The sequence below is a fragment of the Scyliorhinus torazame genome, chromosome 13 (assembly GCF_047496885.1).
Source record: "Scyliorhinus torazame isolate Kashiwa2021f chromosome 13, sScyTor2.1, whole genome shotgun sequence".
Classification (NCBI taxonomy): domain Eukaryota; kingdom Metazoa; phylum Chordata; class Chondrichthyes; order Carcharhiniformes; family Scyliorhinidae; genus Scyliorhinus; species Scyliorhinus torazame.
The window spans coordinates 90346901-90364178 of NC_092719.1; the positions used below are offsets into that span (position 1 = coordinate 90346901).

The window sequence follows — 17278 nt, forward strand, 5'->3', positions numbered from 1 at the left end:
TCAATGTTGTTCCCCTGTTTAATAAGGGTAGCAAGGATAATCCAGGGAACTACAGGCCGGTGAGCCTTACTTCAGTGGTAGGGAAATTACTGGAGAGAATTCTTCGAGACAGGATCTACTCCCATTTGGAAGCAAATGGACGTATTAGTGAGAGGCAGCATGGTTTTGTGAAAGGGAGGTCGTGTCTCACTAACTTGATAGAGTTTTTCAAGGAGGTCACTAAGATGATTGATGCAGGTAGGGCAGTGGATGTTGTCTATATGGACTTCAGTAAGGCCTTTGACAAGGTCCCTCATGGTAGACTAGTACAAAAGGTGAAGTCACACGGGATCAGGGGTGAGCTGGCAAGGTGGATACAGAACTGGCTAGGTCATAGAAGGCAGAGAGTAGCAATGGAAGGATGCTTTTCTAATTGGAGGGCTGTGACCAGTGGTGTTCCACAGGGATCAGTGCTGGGACCTTTGCTCTTTGTAGTATATATAAATGATTTGGAGGAAAATGTAACTGGTCTGATTAGTAAGTTTGCAGACGTCACAAAGGTTGGTGGAATTGCGGATAGCGATGAGGACTGTCAGAGGATACAGCAGGATTTAGATTGTTTGGAGACTTGGGCGGAGAGATGGCAGATGGAGTTTAATCCGGACAAATGTGAGGCAATGCATTTTGGAAGGTCTAATGCAGGTAGGGAATATACAGTGAATGGTAGAACCCTCAAGAGTATTGAAAGTCAAAGAGATCTAGGAGTACAGGTCCACAGGTCACTGAAAGGGGCAACACACGTGGAGAAGGTAGTCAAGAAGGCATACCGCATGCTTGCCTTCATTGGCCGGGGCATTGAGTATAAGAATTGGCAAGTCATGTTGCAGCTGTATAGAACCTTAGTTAGGCCACACTTGGAGTATAGTGTTCAATTCTGGTCGCCACACTACCAGAAGGATGTGGAGGCTTTAGAGAGGGTGCAGAAGAGATTTACCAGAATGTTGCCTGGTATGGAGGGCATTAGCTATGAGGAGCGGTTGAATAAACCCGGTTTGTTCTCACTGGAACGAAGGAGGTTGAGGGGCGACCTGATAGAGGTCTACAAAATTATGAGGGGCATAGACAGAGTGGATAGTCAGAGGCTTTTCCCCAGGGTAGAGGGGTCAATTACTAGGGGGCATAGGTTTAAGGTGAGAGGGGCAAGGTTTAGAGTAGATGTACGAGGCAAGTTTTTTACGCAGAGGGTAGTGGGTGCCTGGAACTCGCGACCGGAGGAGGTGGTGGAAGCAGGGACGAGAGTGACATTTAAGGGGCATCTTGACAAATACATGAATAGGATGGGAATAGAGGGATACGGACCCAGGAAGTGTAGAAGATTGTAGTTTAGTCGGGCAGCATGGTCGGCACGGGCTTGGAGGGCCGAAGGGCCTGTTCCTGTGCTGTACATTTCTTTGTTCTTTGTTGAATGCCTTGACCAATCAGAGTCAAGCTGCCTAATTTAAATTTCAACCAATGCTTGGCAGTTAACTATCAATCACCATCAACTAGTGTGTTCTCCATGGCAATGCTTCTACCAATGAGAGTCCACTTGCCAACCAATCAGCACTCTCTTCTCATGTAGTATAAATTTGTTGTTTCCTCAGATATTGGTATTCTTGTTAACTGCCCTGATGAGTGCAAAATGAAAAGCTTCAACAAATGGTTTTTTTCAGCAATACTCAAAAATGAACACCATCATAAGTATTTGACTATTATTCGGAAATTACAGCATTGAGGTGAATGAATTCAATAGGGTGGATTTTTAAAAAAATCTTCATTCAGACGATGGTATACTGGCAAGGCCAGCAATTATTGTCCACTTCTGTTTCCCCTTTAAAGTGGTGAGTGAACTGCCTTCTTGATGCAACTGAGTTAACTCTACAGAACCCGGTGTGCTCGGCTATTTCCGAAAACAGTGCTGTATTGCTGTGAATCTGGAGTCACAAATAAGGATGGTCGATTTTCTTCCCGAAAGGACATTAGTGAATGAGATGGGTTTTTACAACAATCCAATAGTTTCATGGGTGCCATTATTGATGTTAGTTTTTTGAAATATAAGATTTATTTAATTTAAATTAATTTAATTACATTAAGTTATTAAGATGCTGTGCTGGGATTTGAACTCCTATCTCCAGATTATAGGTTCAGGCCACTGGATAATGAGTCCAGTAACACATTCATTCTCTGGAATGTGAAGAGCTTTAACTTTTGGGGATGCCAGAACATGGGGTGTATCTGCGGGATGGTCGCTAACACATCAAATAGAACAGTAAGAAGTCTTACAACACCAGGTTAAAGTCCAACAGGTTTGATTCAATGTCATTAGCTTTCGGAGCGCTGCTCCTTCCTCAGGTGAATGAAGAGGTATGTTCCAGAAACATATATGTAGACAGATTCAAAGATGCCAGACAATGCTTGGAATATGAGCATTAGCAGGTGATTAAATCTTTACAGATCCAGAGATGGGGTAACCCCAGGTTAAAGAGGTGTAAATTGTGTCAAGCCAGGACAGTTGGTAGGATTTTGCAGGCCAGATGGTGGGGGATGAATGTAATGCGACATGAATCCCAGGTCCCGGTTGAGGCCGCACTCATGTGTGCGGAACTTGGCTATAAGTTTCTGCTCGGCAATTCTGCGTTGTCGCGCGTCCTGAAGGCTGCCTTGGAGAACGCTTACCCGGAAATCAGAGGCTGAATGCCCTTCCCTTCCCCGACTGGAGGGGAATATTCCTGCCTGGTGATTGTCGCGCGATGTCCGTTCATTCGACATCAAATAGAGAGTTTGATGGGAGGGGCCTCTTACACAGACAGTGGTACCAACGTCAAACTCATTGTCTCACGGCGGAAGGGTGGAAGCAGACAGCACTTGCGCATTTAAGAAATGACTTGCTGCATATACGAGGGAAAATGGAACAGAAGGATTTAAGCCAGATTAAAAATGTAGATTTATTGCTCAGAAGAAGGCCATTTGGCTATGTCTGTACCCACTAAGAAAGAGTTATTCGTCCTGATCCCACTTTCCACCTCATAGTCCATAGCTCTGTCAGTTACTGCACCTCAACTGCATATCCAAATGTTTTTTAATGTGATAATGGCTTCTGCCTTCACCAATTTGTTTCAAACCGCAAATTTTTTCAAACAGCCAATTTTTTCAAGCAGCGAATTTGAAGGCCCTTCTTCTCAATTAAACCTAGGCCCGTTTATAATTTTGTGCCGCTCCATTAAATTTCTCCTTTGCCGCCTCTGTTCTCAAAGATGTGAACCCCAGTTGATTTTTAAAAAAATTTAAAGTGCCCAATTCATTTTTCTTCCAATTAAGGGGCAATTTTGGGTGGCCAATCCACCTACTCTGCACATCATTTTGGGTTGTGAGGGTGAGACCCACGCAGACACAGGGAGAATGTGCAAACTCCACACGGAAAGTGACCTGGGGCCGGGATCAAACCCAGGTCCTCGGCGCTTTGAGGCAGCAGTGCTAACCATGCCGCCCAAACCCCAGGTGATTTAATCTTTCCTCGCAGCGAAAATTCTCCATTTTAAACATAAATCGAGTAATCACCTCTATATTTTTGGGCATAATTATGTCCTTTTTGTTATGTGACAAGATCTGTATGCAGTACTTTTATCTATGGCCTAACTGGGCTTTCTGTTGTGTTGAGCTCTTGGTATCTGACATCAATTTTCTATTTTTGCCTTAATCCCTTGTCATCTCATCAGATATATGCTCTTGACATCTGGGGGGCTGATTTGGAAGCCCTTTTTCGGAATACATTTGGAAGCCCTTTTTGGGAATACATTTGTTCTGAAGTCTACCTATCTCCTCCTTGAATCTAAAGCTCTCCCCCCTGCGCCACCTCCTGCCATACTTACTATATATACCCATGAGCATGTGGCACCGGAAATAATCAAAACAAAGAACATAGAACATGACAGCCCAGTACAGGCCCTTCGGCCCTCGATGTTGCATGGACCTGTGAAACCACTCTAAAGCCCATCTACACTATTCCCTTATCGTCCATATGTCTATTCAATGACCATTTGAATGCCCTTCGTGTTGGCGAGTCCACTACTGTTGCAGGCAGGGCATTCCACGCCCTTACTACTCTGAGTAAAGAACCTACCTCTGACATCTCTCTTACATCTATCTCCCCTCAATTTAAAGCTATGTCCCCTCGTGCTAGACATCACCATCCGAATAAGAAGGATCTCACTGTCCACCCTATCCAATCCTCTGATCATCTTGTATGCCTCAATTAAGTCACCTCTTAACGTTCCTCTCTCTAACGAAAACAGCCTCAAGTCCCTCAGCCTTTCCTCATAAGATCTTCCCTCCATACCAGGCAACATTCTGGTAAATCTCCTCTGCACCCTTTCCAATGCTTCCACATCCTTCCTATAATGCGGCGACCAGAATTGCACGCAATACTCCAAATGCGGCCGCACCAGAGTTTTGCACAGCTGCAACATGACCTCATGGCTCCGAAACTCAATCCCTCTACCAATAAAAGCTAACACACCGTACGCCTTCTTAACAACCCTCTCAACCTGGGTGGCAACTTTCAGGGATCTATGTACATGGACACCGAGATCTCTGCTCATCCACACTGCCAAGAATCTTACCATTAGCCCAGTACTCTGTCTTCCTGTTATTCCTTCCAAAATGAATCACCTCACACTTTTCTGAATTAAACTCCATTTGCCACCTCTCAGCCCAGCGCTGCAGCTTATCTATGTCCCTCTGTAACTTGTAACATCCGTCCGCACTGTCCACAACTCCACCGACTTTAGTGTCATCTGCAAATTTACACACCCATCCTTCTACGCCCTCCTCCAGGTCATTTATAAAAATGACAAACAGCAGTGGCCCCAAAACAGATCCTTGTGGTACACCACTAGTAACTGGACTCCAGTCTGAACATTTCCCATCAACCACCACCCTTTGTCTTCTTCCAGCTAGCCAATTTCTGATCCAAACTGCTAAATCACCCTGAATCCCATGCCTCTGTATTTTCTGCAGTAGCCTACCATGGGGAACCTTATCAAACGCTTTACTGAAATCCATATACACCACATCAACTGCTTTACCCTCATCCACCTGTTTAGTCACCTTCTCAAAGAACTCAATAAGGTTTGTGAGGCACGACCTACCCTTCACAAAACCGTGTTGACTATCTCTAATCAAATTATTCCTTTCCAGATGATTATACATCCTATCTCTTATAAACCTTTCCAAGGTTTTGCCCACAACAGAAGTAAGGCTCACTGGTCTATAGTTACCGGGGTTGTCTCTACTCCCCTTCTTGAACAAGGGGACAACATTTGCTATCCTCCAGTCTTGCACTATTCCTGTAGACAAAGGTGACTTAAAGATCAAAGCCAAAGGCTCAGCAATCTCCTCCCGAGCTTCCCAGAGAATCCTAGGATAAATCCCATCCGGCCCAGGGAACTTATCTATTTTCACACTTTCCAGAATTGCTAACACCTCCTCCTTATGAACCTCGAGCCCTTCTAGTCTACTTGCCTGAATCTCAGTATTCTTCTTGACAACATTGTCTTTTTTCTGTGAATACTGACGAAAAATATTCATTTAGCACCTCTCCTATCTCCTCGGACTCCAAGCACAACTTCCCACTACTGTCCTTGACTGGCCCTACTCTTAACCTAGTCATTTGTTTATTCCTGACATATCTATAGAAAGCTTTAGGGTTATCCTTGATCCTACCTGCCAAAGACTTCTCATGTCCCCTCCTGGCTCCTCTTAGCTCTCTCTCTAGGTCCTTCCTAGCTAACTTGTAACTCTCGAGCGCCCTAACTGAACCTTCATGTCTCATCTTTACATAAGCCTCCTTCTTCCTCTTGACAAGTGTTTCGACTGCTTTAGTAAACCACAGTTCCCTTGCTCGACCACTTCCTCCCTGCCTGACAGGTACACACTTATCAAGGACACGCAGTAGCTGTTCCTTGAACAAGCTCCACATTTCCATTGTGCCCATCCCCTGCAGTTTTCCTCTCCATCCGATGCATCCTAAGTCTTGCCTCATCGCATCATAATTGCCTTTCCCCAGATATAACTCTTGCCCTGCGGTTCTACCTATCCCTTTCCATCACTAAAATAAACGTAATGGAATTGTGGTCACTATCACCAAAGTGCTCACCTACCTCCAAATCTAACACCTGTCCAGGTTCAATACCCAGTACCAAATCCAATATGGCCTTGCTTCTCGTTGGCCTATCTACATACTGTGTCAGGAAACCCTCCTGCACACATTGGACAAAAACGGACCCATCTAAAGTACTCGAACTATAGCGTTTCCAGTCAATAGTTGGAAAGTTAAAGTCCCCCATAACAACTACCCTGTTGCTTTCAGTCCTATCCAGAATCATCTTTGCAATCCTTTCCTCTACACCTCTGTAACTTTTTGGAGGCCTATAGAAAACCCCTAACAGGGTGACCTCTCCTTTCCTGTCTCTAACCTCAGCCCATACTACCTCAGTGGACAAGTCCTCATCAAACGTCCTTTCTGCCACCGTAATACTGTCAATGCCACCCCTCCCCCTCTTTTACCACCTTCCCTGCGCTTACTGAAATATCTAAACCCCGGCACCTGCAACAACCGTTCCTGTCCCTGCTCTATCCATGTCTTCGAAATGGCCACAACAACGAAGTCCCAGGTACCATAACCATGCCGCAAGTTCACACACCTTATTCCGGATGCTCCTGGCATTGAAGAAGACACACTTTAAACCACCTTCCTGCCTGCCGGTACACTCCTGCAACTTTGAAATCTTACTCATGACCTCACTACACTCAAACTCCTGTATACTGGAGCTACAATTCAGGCTTCCCAAGCCGCTGCTGAACTAGTTTAAACCCTCCCGAAGAGCATTAGCAAATTTCCCCCCCCGGATATTGGTACCCCTCTGGTCAAGGTGTAGATCATCCCATTTGTAGAGGTCCCACCGACCCCAGAATGAGCCCCAATTATCCAGAAATCTGAAACCCTCCCTCCTGCACCATCCCTGTAGCCACGTGTTCAACTCCTCTCTCTCCCTATTCCTCGTCTCGCTATCACGTGGCACGGGTAACAACCCAGAGATAATAACTCTGTTTGTCCTAGATCTAAGTTTCCACCCTAGCTCCCTGAATTCCTGCCTTACATCCCTATCCCTTTTCCTACCTATGTCGATGGTACCTATGTGGACCACGACTTGGGGCTGCTTCCCCCTCCCCCTTAAGGATCCCGAAAGCACGAACCGAGACATCACGCACCCTGGCACCTGGGAGGCAACACAGCGAGTCTCGTTCCCACAGAATCTCCTATCTATCCCCCTAACTATGGAGTCTCCAATGACTAATGCTCTACTCCTCTCCCCCTCTCCCCCTTCCCTTCTGAACAACAAGGACAGACTCTGTGCCAGAGACCTGTACCCCATGACTTACCCCTGGTAAGTCGTCCCCCCAACAGTATCCAAAGCGGTATACCTGTTACTAAGGGGAACGACCACTGCTTGGTACTGCAGTACTGCAGTACTTGCAGTACTGACTGCTTCCTCCCAGCCCCTCTCACCGTCACCCATCTATCTTTATTCCATATAGACCATGGCCTTTGCTGTTACCCCTTCCACTTGTTCTGCAGCTGCTATATGATATCCTTGATTCTGGCACCAGGTGGCAATATGCCATCCTGGAGTCACATGAGCAGACACAGCCTGTCTGCTGCCCTAATTATAGAATTGAATAATAATCTTTATTAGTGTCACATGTAGGCTTACATTAACACTGCAATGAAGTTACTGTGAAAATCCCTTCCTTGCCTCACTCCAGTGCCTGTTCGGGTGCACTGAGGGAGAATTCAGAATGTCCAATTCACCTAAGAAGCACATTTTCCGGGATATGTGGGAGGAAACCGGAGCACCCGGAGGAAACCCACACAGACACGGGGAGAACGTGCAGACTCTGCACGGACAGTGACCAAGCCGGGAATCAAACCCAGGACCCTGGCGCTGGGAAATAACAGCGCTAACCACTGTGCTACCGTGCCACTCTAATCGCTAATCTCTAATCGCATATTGTTTTTCTGATCATTCTCCTTCCCCACCATACAACTGAGTGCCATGAACTTTGTTCCGACTGTGCTTCCCAGCGTAACCATCGCACTGACCAATATTCAAAACTGAATATCAGAGAGTGAGATGCACTCCGGAACTCCAACATTACTTGTCTAATCCCCCTTGACTGATGGTCATGCATTCCTTTTCTGCCTGCTGTAGGGTGACCTTCTCCAGAATTGTGCTAACCATGTAATTCTATGGTTAAGCTCGAATCACTGGATCTTGAGCCAACACCACCTGTACATGATAATCCAGAACACAATTGTCCTGTAGTTTCCAGACAACACAAGATATGCTTTCAATGTAACTGAGATTTCATGATGCCTTTATTAGCCTACTATCCAATCTTACCAAAAATCAACTTGGATTTGTGTCGGATTTGGACCGAAAATACTCATCAGCTAGCTACACACTATTCAGCTCCTGCCCTTGTGCAGTGGGAGGGGGCGGATTCCATTGTCATGGTCCATGTAGGTACCAATGAAATATAGTACAACGAAAGAGGTTCTGCACAAAGTTTCAGAAGCTAGGCACTAAAGTAAACAACAAAACCTCCAAGGTTATAATAGAACAAAGAACAATACAACACACGAACAGGCCCTTCGGCCCTCCAAGCCTGTGCCAGTCATGATACCACCCTTAGCCAAACCCCTCAGCACTTCCTTGTGCTGTATCCCTCTGTACCCATCCTATCAATGTATTTGCCGCGATGCCTTTTGAATGTATCTGCTTCCACAACCTCCCCTAGCAACGTGTTCCAGGCACTCACCACCCTCTGTGTAGAAAACCTGCCTCGCACATCTCCTCTAAGCTTTGCCTCTTGGACCTTAAACCTTTGACCCTGGGAAAGAGTGCCTGCCCATCCCCTCTATCCATGCCCCTCAATCTTGTAGATCTCTTATCAGCTCACCCTTCAACCTCCATCTTTTTGATGAAAACAGTCCGAGTCTATTCAGTCTTTCCGCATAGTTAACATCTTCCAGACCAGTCAACATCCTGGTAAACCTCTGCGTCCTCTCCAAAGCCTCCACATCCTTCTGGTAGCGTGACGACCAGAATTGTGCGCAATATTCCAAGTGCGGCCTTACCAAGGTGCTATACAACTGTAGCATGACTTTGCCTCGTCCAATGAAGGCAAGCATTCCATATGCTTTCTTGACAACCGTGTCCACTTGTGCAGGAAAATATGAAGTTATGCACTTTGAAAGTCGTGCCCCTGTTCAAAAAAGGGACTAGGGATAACCCTGGTAATTACAGGCCAGTTAGTCTTACTTCAGTGGTAGGCAAAGTCATGGAAAGGGTACTGAAGGATAGGATTTCTGAGCATCTGGAAAGACACTGCTTGATTAGGGATAGCCAGCACAGATTTGTGAGGGGTAGGTCTTGCCTTACAAGTTTTATTGAATTCTTTGAGGAGGTGACCAAGCATGTGGATGAAGGTAAAGCAGTGGATGTAGTGTACATGGATTTTAGTAAGGCATTTGATCAGGTTCCCCATGGTAGGCTTCTGCAGAAAGTAAGGAGGCATGGGATAGTGGGAAATTTGGCCAGTTGGATAACGAACTGGCTAACCGATAGAAGTCCGAGAGTGGTGGTGGATGGCAAATATTCAGCCTGGATCCCAGTTACCAGTGGCGTGCCGCAGGGATCAGTTCTGGGTCCTCTGCTGTTTGTGATTTTCATTAATGACTTGGATGAGGGAGTTGAAGGGTGGGTCAGTAAATTTGCAGACAGTACGAAGATTGGTGGAGTTGTGGATAGTGAGGAGGGCTGTTGTCGGCTGCAACGAGACATAGATAGGATGCAGAGCTGGGCTGAGAAGTGGCAGATGGAGTTTAACCCTGAAAAGTGTGAGGTTGTCCATTTTGGAAGGACAAATATGAATGCGGAATACAGGGTTAACGGTAGAGTTCTTGGCAATTTGGAGGAGCAGAGAGATCTTGGGGTCTATGTTCATACATCTTTGAAAGTTGCCACTCAAGTGGATAGAGCTGTGAAGAAGGCCTATGGTGTGCTAGCGTTCATTAACAGAGGGATTGAATTTAAGAGCCGTGAGGTGATGATGCAGCTGTACAAAACTTTGGTAAGGCCACATTTGGAGTGCTGTGTACAGTTCTGGTCGCCTCATTTTAGGAAGGATGTGGAAGCTTTGGAAAAGGTGCTAAGGAGATTCACCAGGATGTTGCCTGGAATGGAGAGTAGGTCTTGCGAGGAAAGGTTGAGGGTGCTAGGCCTTTTCTCATTAGAACGAAGAAGGATGAGGGGCGACTTGATAGAGGTTTATAAGATGATATGGGGAATAGATAGAGTAGACAGTCAGAGACTTTTTCCCCGGGTGGAACAAACCATTACAAGGGGACATAAATTTAAGGTGAATGGTGGAAGATATAGGGGGGGATGTCGGAGGTAGGTTCTTTACCCAGAGAGTAGTGGGGGCATGGAATGCACTGCCTGTGGAAGTAGTTGAGTCGGAAACATTAGGGACCTTCAAGCAGCTATTGGATAGGTACATGGATTACGGTAAAATGATATAGTGTAGATTTATTTGTTCTTAAGGGCTGCACGGTAGCATTGTTGATAGCACAATTGCTTCACAGCTCCAGGGTCCCAGGTTCGATTCCGGCTTGGGTCACTGTCTGTGTGGAGTCTGCACATCCTCCCCGTGTGTGCGTGGGTTTCCTCCGGGTGCTCCGGTTTCCTCCCACAGTCCAAAGACATGCAAGTTAGGTGGATTGGCCATGATAAATTGCCCTTAGTGTCCAAAATTGCCCTTAGTGTTGGGTGGAGGTGTTGACTTTGGGTAGGGTGCTCTTTCCAAGAGCCGGTGCAGACTCAATGGGCTGAATGGCCTCCTTCTGCAATGTAAATTCAATGATAATCTATGATTAATCTAGGACAAAGGTTCGGCACAACATCGTGGGCCGAAGGGCCTGTTCTGTGCTGTATTTTTCTATGTTCTATGTTCTATGAAAGGAGCTGAATATTACTTAAATGGAAAAGCTGCAGCACAGAGGGATTTGGACATCCTCGTGCATAAATCACAAAAAGCTAGCATGCAATTTCAGCAGGCAATAGGGAAGACAAATATGGTCTTTATTTCAAAAAGAATGGAGTATAAATATAAGAAAGTCTTGCAAAAACACTACCAGCACTGGTCGGACTACATCTGGAATACTGTGAACAGTTGTTAAAAATGTTAAACTTTTCTCTCATAATTAGAATCAAATTCGAATGACCAATGGCATGGGAATAGTGTGTGGGGGAAAAGGCATTGGAGTGGATGATCTGCTGGGATCGTGTTCAATGACAGAGCAGGCTCAATGGGCTGAATGGCCCACTTCTAAGGTTCAAATGTGACAAAAACCAGCGTGAAATTTAAAAATATATTTTTTTATTGGTATTTCAAATAAATAGTTACAGAATAAATAAGAAGAAGAGAACAAAAGCTGGGTTTTACACAAAGTATCGTACAATGACATTGGTTTGAATGTCCAGCCTCATGCCCCTCCTTATCACCATAGCTGTGACTGGGGCACTAATGCTGGATAGTATTTGTACAATAATGTTCGATTTTCAGAACAGTCTGTTGGGTTTCACTGCGGGTCCCTGTCGATTAACGGGAGGAGTTGTTTCACAATTCCCCCTTCTGTATCCTGGTGTCTTTGGGGTTTCGCCCTTGTCTGTCTGTAGCCTTCATTCTGTTGTTGTTGGGGGGGGTTAGGGTTAAGGTCTGTTTTCCCCCCTGCCCTCCCTCCTTTCCCCTAGCAGCACGGTAGCATTGTGTTTAGCACAATTGCTTCACAGCTCCAGGGTCCCAGGTTCGATTCCTGGCTTGGGTCACTGTCTGTGTGGAGTCTGCACGTTCGCCCCGTGTGTGCGTGGGTTTCCTCCGGGTGCTCCGGTTTCCTCCCACAGTCCAAAGATGTACGGGTTAGGTGGATTGGCCATGCTAAATTGTCCTTAGTGTCCAAAATTGCCCTTAGTGTTGGGTGGGGTTACTGGTTAATGGGGATAGGTGGGGTTACTGGGTAATGGGGATAGGGTGGAGGTGTGGGCTTGGGTAGGGTGCTCTTTCTAAGAGCCAGTGCAGACTCGATGGGCCGAATGGCCTCCTTCTGCACTGTAAATTCTATGAATTCTATTATTCCCCCCGCCCCCCGACTGTCTGCCACCCCACCCCCCACCCCCGACTGTCTGCCGGTTGCAAACAGGTCCGTGAGTAAGTTTTGTGAATTTTCTACACGTGGTGTGGAACCAATGTTCAGACCCTCTTATTTCAAATTTTTTTTTTTTTTTCCAGCCTCAGGAATTCGGCCAGTCTGTGAGCTATTCTGAGGCCAGGGGTGGTGCTGCTGACTTCCATTCTAGCAGAAGTCTCCATATGACGATTAGTGAGGTGAAGGCCAGGGCATCCGCCTCTTTTCCTGTCCAGAACTTTGGGTGCTCTGATATCCCGAAGACCGCCACAGACAGGCACGGCTCCATCTTGGCCCCCACCACCTTGGACATAGCCCTGAAGAAGGCGGTCCAGGATTCTGAGTCTGGGACATGATCAGAACATGTGGGTGTGGTTGACTGGACCCCCCTGCACCTTTTGCATTTGTCCTCCAACTCTGGGAAGAACCTGCTCATGCATGTCTTGGTGAGGTGTGCTCTGTGCTGCATCAGGCTTGAGCTGCATCAGGCTTAGCCTGCGCACAAAGACGTTGACTGTGCAGTGCCTCGGTCCAGAGCCTTCCCCTTAACCCCTTGCCCAGATCCTCTCCCCACTTTCATCTGGTCTCGTCCAGTGGAGTCCTAACCTTTTCCATGAGCCTCCTTTATATGTCACTGCACTTCTCGTCTCCTAACCAGTCCAACTCCATCATCGTGTCGAGGAGTGTGCGCTTGGGTCTTTGGTGGAACTCCTTCATCTCCTTATGGAGAAAGTTCATAACTGCAGATACCTGACCTTTTTCCCTTTTGGGAGTTGGAGCATCTCTGTGAGTTCTGCCAGGGTCGCAAGTTTGTCGTCCACGTACATGTTCTCTGCCGTCAGGTCAGGATTCCTCTGTCCCGTCCCACCCCCCATGTCCCAAAGGTAATATCCATCTCTTCTATTAACTGTTCCTTCCTTGTCTTGAGCTTCCCAGACCACAACGGTGAGACCTCCCCAGTACAGTTAAACCCCACATATTCCTCAATCACCTTCCCCATTCTAACACAGAAACTCTGGTCTGCCAGCAATCCCACATCAGATGCCTCCATCCCGGCTTCTGAGCAAACCCCTTCTCCAGGACCCCGTCCATCCAATGTGGAGCATGGTCCGAAGTCACAAATTTCAAATATTCTGCTTTCTTAACTCCAGCTAACAGCATCTATCCCACCACAAAAAAAATCAATCCTCAAGAACAGCTTGTGCACTGGTGAGATAAACTAATGAATACTCCCGATCCCTCGGGTGCAAAAATCTCCATGGGTCAGCTCACCCCACTCCCAAATCTCCCTCATAAACCCCGCCAATGCCATCATCCTCCCAATGGGGTCCTTCAACCTCAGATTGGTCTCCTGTAGCATCATCACATCAGCTTTCAAACTCGTCCAAGTGCGAGAAAGCTCTCTCCCTCTTCACTGGTCCCCCCGACCCTCGCACGTTCCACGTCACCACTCTGACCGGTGGCCTCTCACCTACCCAACAGTACAAACTCATCTCGCCAACTTCGCCATAAGATCTTGGTATATACGTATACCAATGTCATCATATTTCACCTCTTGCTTCTGCTTTGCCCAACTCAAAATTTCTCCTTCATTTGGGAGCTATGGAAGCAGACAATCACAGCCCTTGTTGGCTCATTCGTTTTAGGCTTCGGTCGGAGCAACCGATGGGCCCTGCCCAACTCGTAGAGGGAGAGCTCCTCCCCCTCCCCATCAACTTGCTGAGCATGCCCACAAAGTACTTGGTCGGCCATCAACCCTCCACCTCCCTCAGGCAAACCCACGATCCTCAAGTTATGGCTCTGCAACTTGTTCTCCAGGACCTCCAACTTGTCTCCTAGTCGTTTATTACTCTCCAACACCCTCTGCAGCTCCTCATCCATCAAGGTGAACACGAGAACTAGGAGCAGGAGTAGGCCATCTGGCCCTTCGAGCCTGTCCCGCCATTCAATGAGATCATGGCTGATCTTTTGTGGACTCAGCGCCACTTTCCTGCCCGAACACCATAACCCTTTATTCTTCAAAAAACTATCTATCTTTATCTTGAAAACATTCAATGAAGGAGCCTCAATTGCTTCACTGGGTAGGGAATTCCATAGATTCACAACCATATGGGTGAAGAAGTTCCTCCTGAGGTCAGTCTTAAATCTACTTTCCCTTAGTTTGAGGCTATGCCCCCTAGTTCTGCTTTCATCCGCCGGTGAAAACAACATTCCTGCATCTACCCTATCTCTTCATAATTTTATATGTTTCTATAAAACACCCCCGCATCCTTCAAAATTCCATCGAGTACAGTCCCAGTCTACTCAACCTCTCCTCGTAATCCAACCCCCTCAACTCTGGTTTTAACCTAGTGAATCTCCTCTGCACACCCTCCAGCACCAGTATGTTCTTCCTCAGGTAAGGAGACCAAAACTGAACATACTACTCCAGGTGTGGCCTCACTAACACCTTATGGAGTTGCAGCATAACCTCCCTAGTCTTAAACTCCATCCCTCTAGCAATGAAGGACAACATTCCCTTTGCCTTCTTAATCACCTATTGCACCTGTAAACCAACTTTTTGAGACTCATGCACTAGAACATCCAGGTCCCTCTGCACAGCAGCATGTTTTAATATGTTATCATTTAAATAATCCCTTTTGCTGTAAATTGTGAACAATTGTGGACCCAACACTGATCCCTGAGGGACACCACTAACAACTGATTGCCAACCAGAGAAACACCCATTAATCCCCACTGCTTTCTTATAATTAACCAATCCTCTATCCATGCTACTACTTTCCCGCTACTTTACCGTGAACTGGCCGCTAAGCTGCGACAATGCCTCCTCCACCCCCTTCATCTTTTCCCCTTGCTCCCACAACGCCATCAAAGTCTTTGTCAAAGTCGCCTTTATCGGGGCAAGAGTCTCCTCCACCCACTCCTTGAGCAAAGTCATCATCTCTCTCCGATGCACCTTCAGATGTTTGGCGAACAGCCTTTCAAACTCCCTGATAACATCTCGGTCAGAATTTCAATCGTGTTGGGAGCGGCCCCAGCCAAAGAACCAGCCCCCGCCATCTTCCCTCCCGCTAGACTCTAAGCGGCACTTGCCAACGGACATTCGCTCGCCCCCTTCCTTCCCTGATCTTTCTTCTACATTCAACATTCCGCCGATTCCATAGAAATTCATCGTCCAAAAAGTATCCGTAAGACTGGGCATAAAGGTCCAAAAAACAAGCCTCTAGCAGGAGCCACCCAACTTGTGACCGTCACCTACATGCCGCCACCGGAAGTCTTGTCTTCTGAAAATTGATTGAATCTGTTTTCTCCAACCTTTCAGGCATTCGATGCATTCAAGGTGAGAGCAACTTGACAAGCAGAAAAATGTTGACCATTGTCACCTTTATTTCTTTTGCAAATCACTTTAAATTCATATCCACTGGTTAGTGACCTATTTCCACCCAAAATAGGTTCTCCTTATTTACTGTTGGATTTCTCATTTCATCGTTCGTTTATGCTTTCACAATTTGCCCATACAGTACACACAAAGTCAAAGACAGGAAAATGGCAGTCAGACCAAAGGATTCCAAACTTCAGACACTCCAACTTGATTATATTTTATATGGGACATTGTGTTTGACTGTATTGTGTTTGACTGTATTGTATCATGCAGTTGATGGATTATTCTAAATGTTTATTGCATTTTTGATAGTTTTTCTTTCCATTACTTGTGCAATATTACTTTTCCTAATTTAAACTTGTTTGCTTTGACCATATTGTGGATTGGATTGGATTTGTTTATTGTCACGTGTACCGAGGTACAGTGAAAAGTATTTTTCTGCGAGCAGCTCAACAGATCATTAAATACATGGGAAGAAAAGGAAATAAAAGAAAATACATAATAGGGCAACACAACATATACAATGTAACTACATAAGCACTGGCATCGGATGAAGCACACAGGGTGTAGTGTTAATGAGGTCAGTCCATAAGAGGGTCATTTAGGAGTCTGGTGACAGTGGGGAAGAAGCTGTTTTTGAGTCTGTTCGTGCGTGTTCTCAGACTTCTGTATCTCCTGCCCGATGGAAGAAGTTGGAAGAGTGAGTAAGCCGGGTGGGTGGGATCTTTGATTATGCTGCCCGCTTGTGTTAGCTTACCGTGAAGCAATGTTCCACATTGTTATATCCTGAAATAGTATCCCTGTATTCTTTATCCTGAAATAATATTCTGCATTCTTTTACCAGTATCCTATGCTTCTTATCTTTATAATGTTCCATCTTTCAGGAATATGGTGGCATAGTGCTTAGCATTGCTGCCTCGCAGTGCCAGAGACCTGGGTTCAATTCCAGCTTTGGGTAACTGTGAAGTTTTCACATTTTCCCTGTGTCTGCGAGGGTTTCCTCCAGTTGCTCCGGTTTCCTCCCACAGTCCAAAGATGTGCAGATTAACTAGATTGTCCATGATCAATGCACAGGGTTACATGGATAGGGAGAGGAGTGGGCCTAGTGGAGTGCTCGTTTGGAAGGTCTGTGCAGACCTGGGGATTGTATAGATCTTTGCGCAATCCCATTTACGCAAGAATCATTTTTGACTACTTTCCCAAATATTTTGGTTGATTGTGAACTAAAACAGCATTGGTATCTGTACCAACTCATAGCCTATGAGTGCTTTTCTGAGATTTTGATATGAGAGAGGCAGATGCAAGCACATTTTAGGGGATTGTACCATATTTTTACTGTTCATCCCGTGTCCTGCCGCATCTCTTCTTGGATTTGCCTCATTGTTTTCTCTGAGCATGTGCACTGTGGTCATCAGCCACCAGGAGGAGAATGAGTGCTTCGAGTAGAAATGCAAATGAGGATGTCCTGACTCATTGAGTTCGGGTTTAGTTCTTGATGCTCTGAAAACATCCACTCCTCCGAATACACCCCCCAGCTAGCCCCTTACCCCACTCTCACATCTCCAGATCGG

At 46.2% G+C, this 17278-nt stretch overlaps 1 protein-coding gene across 3 annotated transcripts in view; it reads left to right on the plus strand.

The window, feature by feature from the left end:
- Nucleotides 1-17278, plus strand: part of appl2 (adaptor protein, phosphotyrosine interaction, PH domain and leucine zipper containing 2) — a 271692-nt gene that overhangs the window by 68448 nt on the left and 185966 nt on the right. The gene's annotated exons all lie outside the window — the stretch shown is intronic.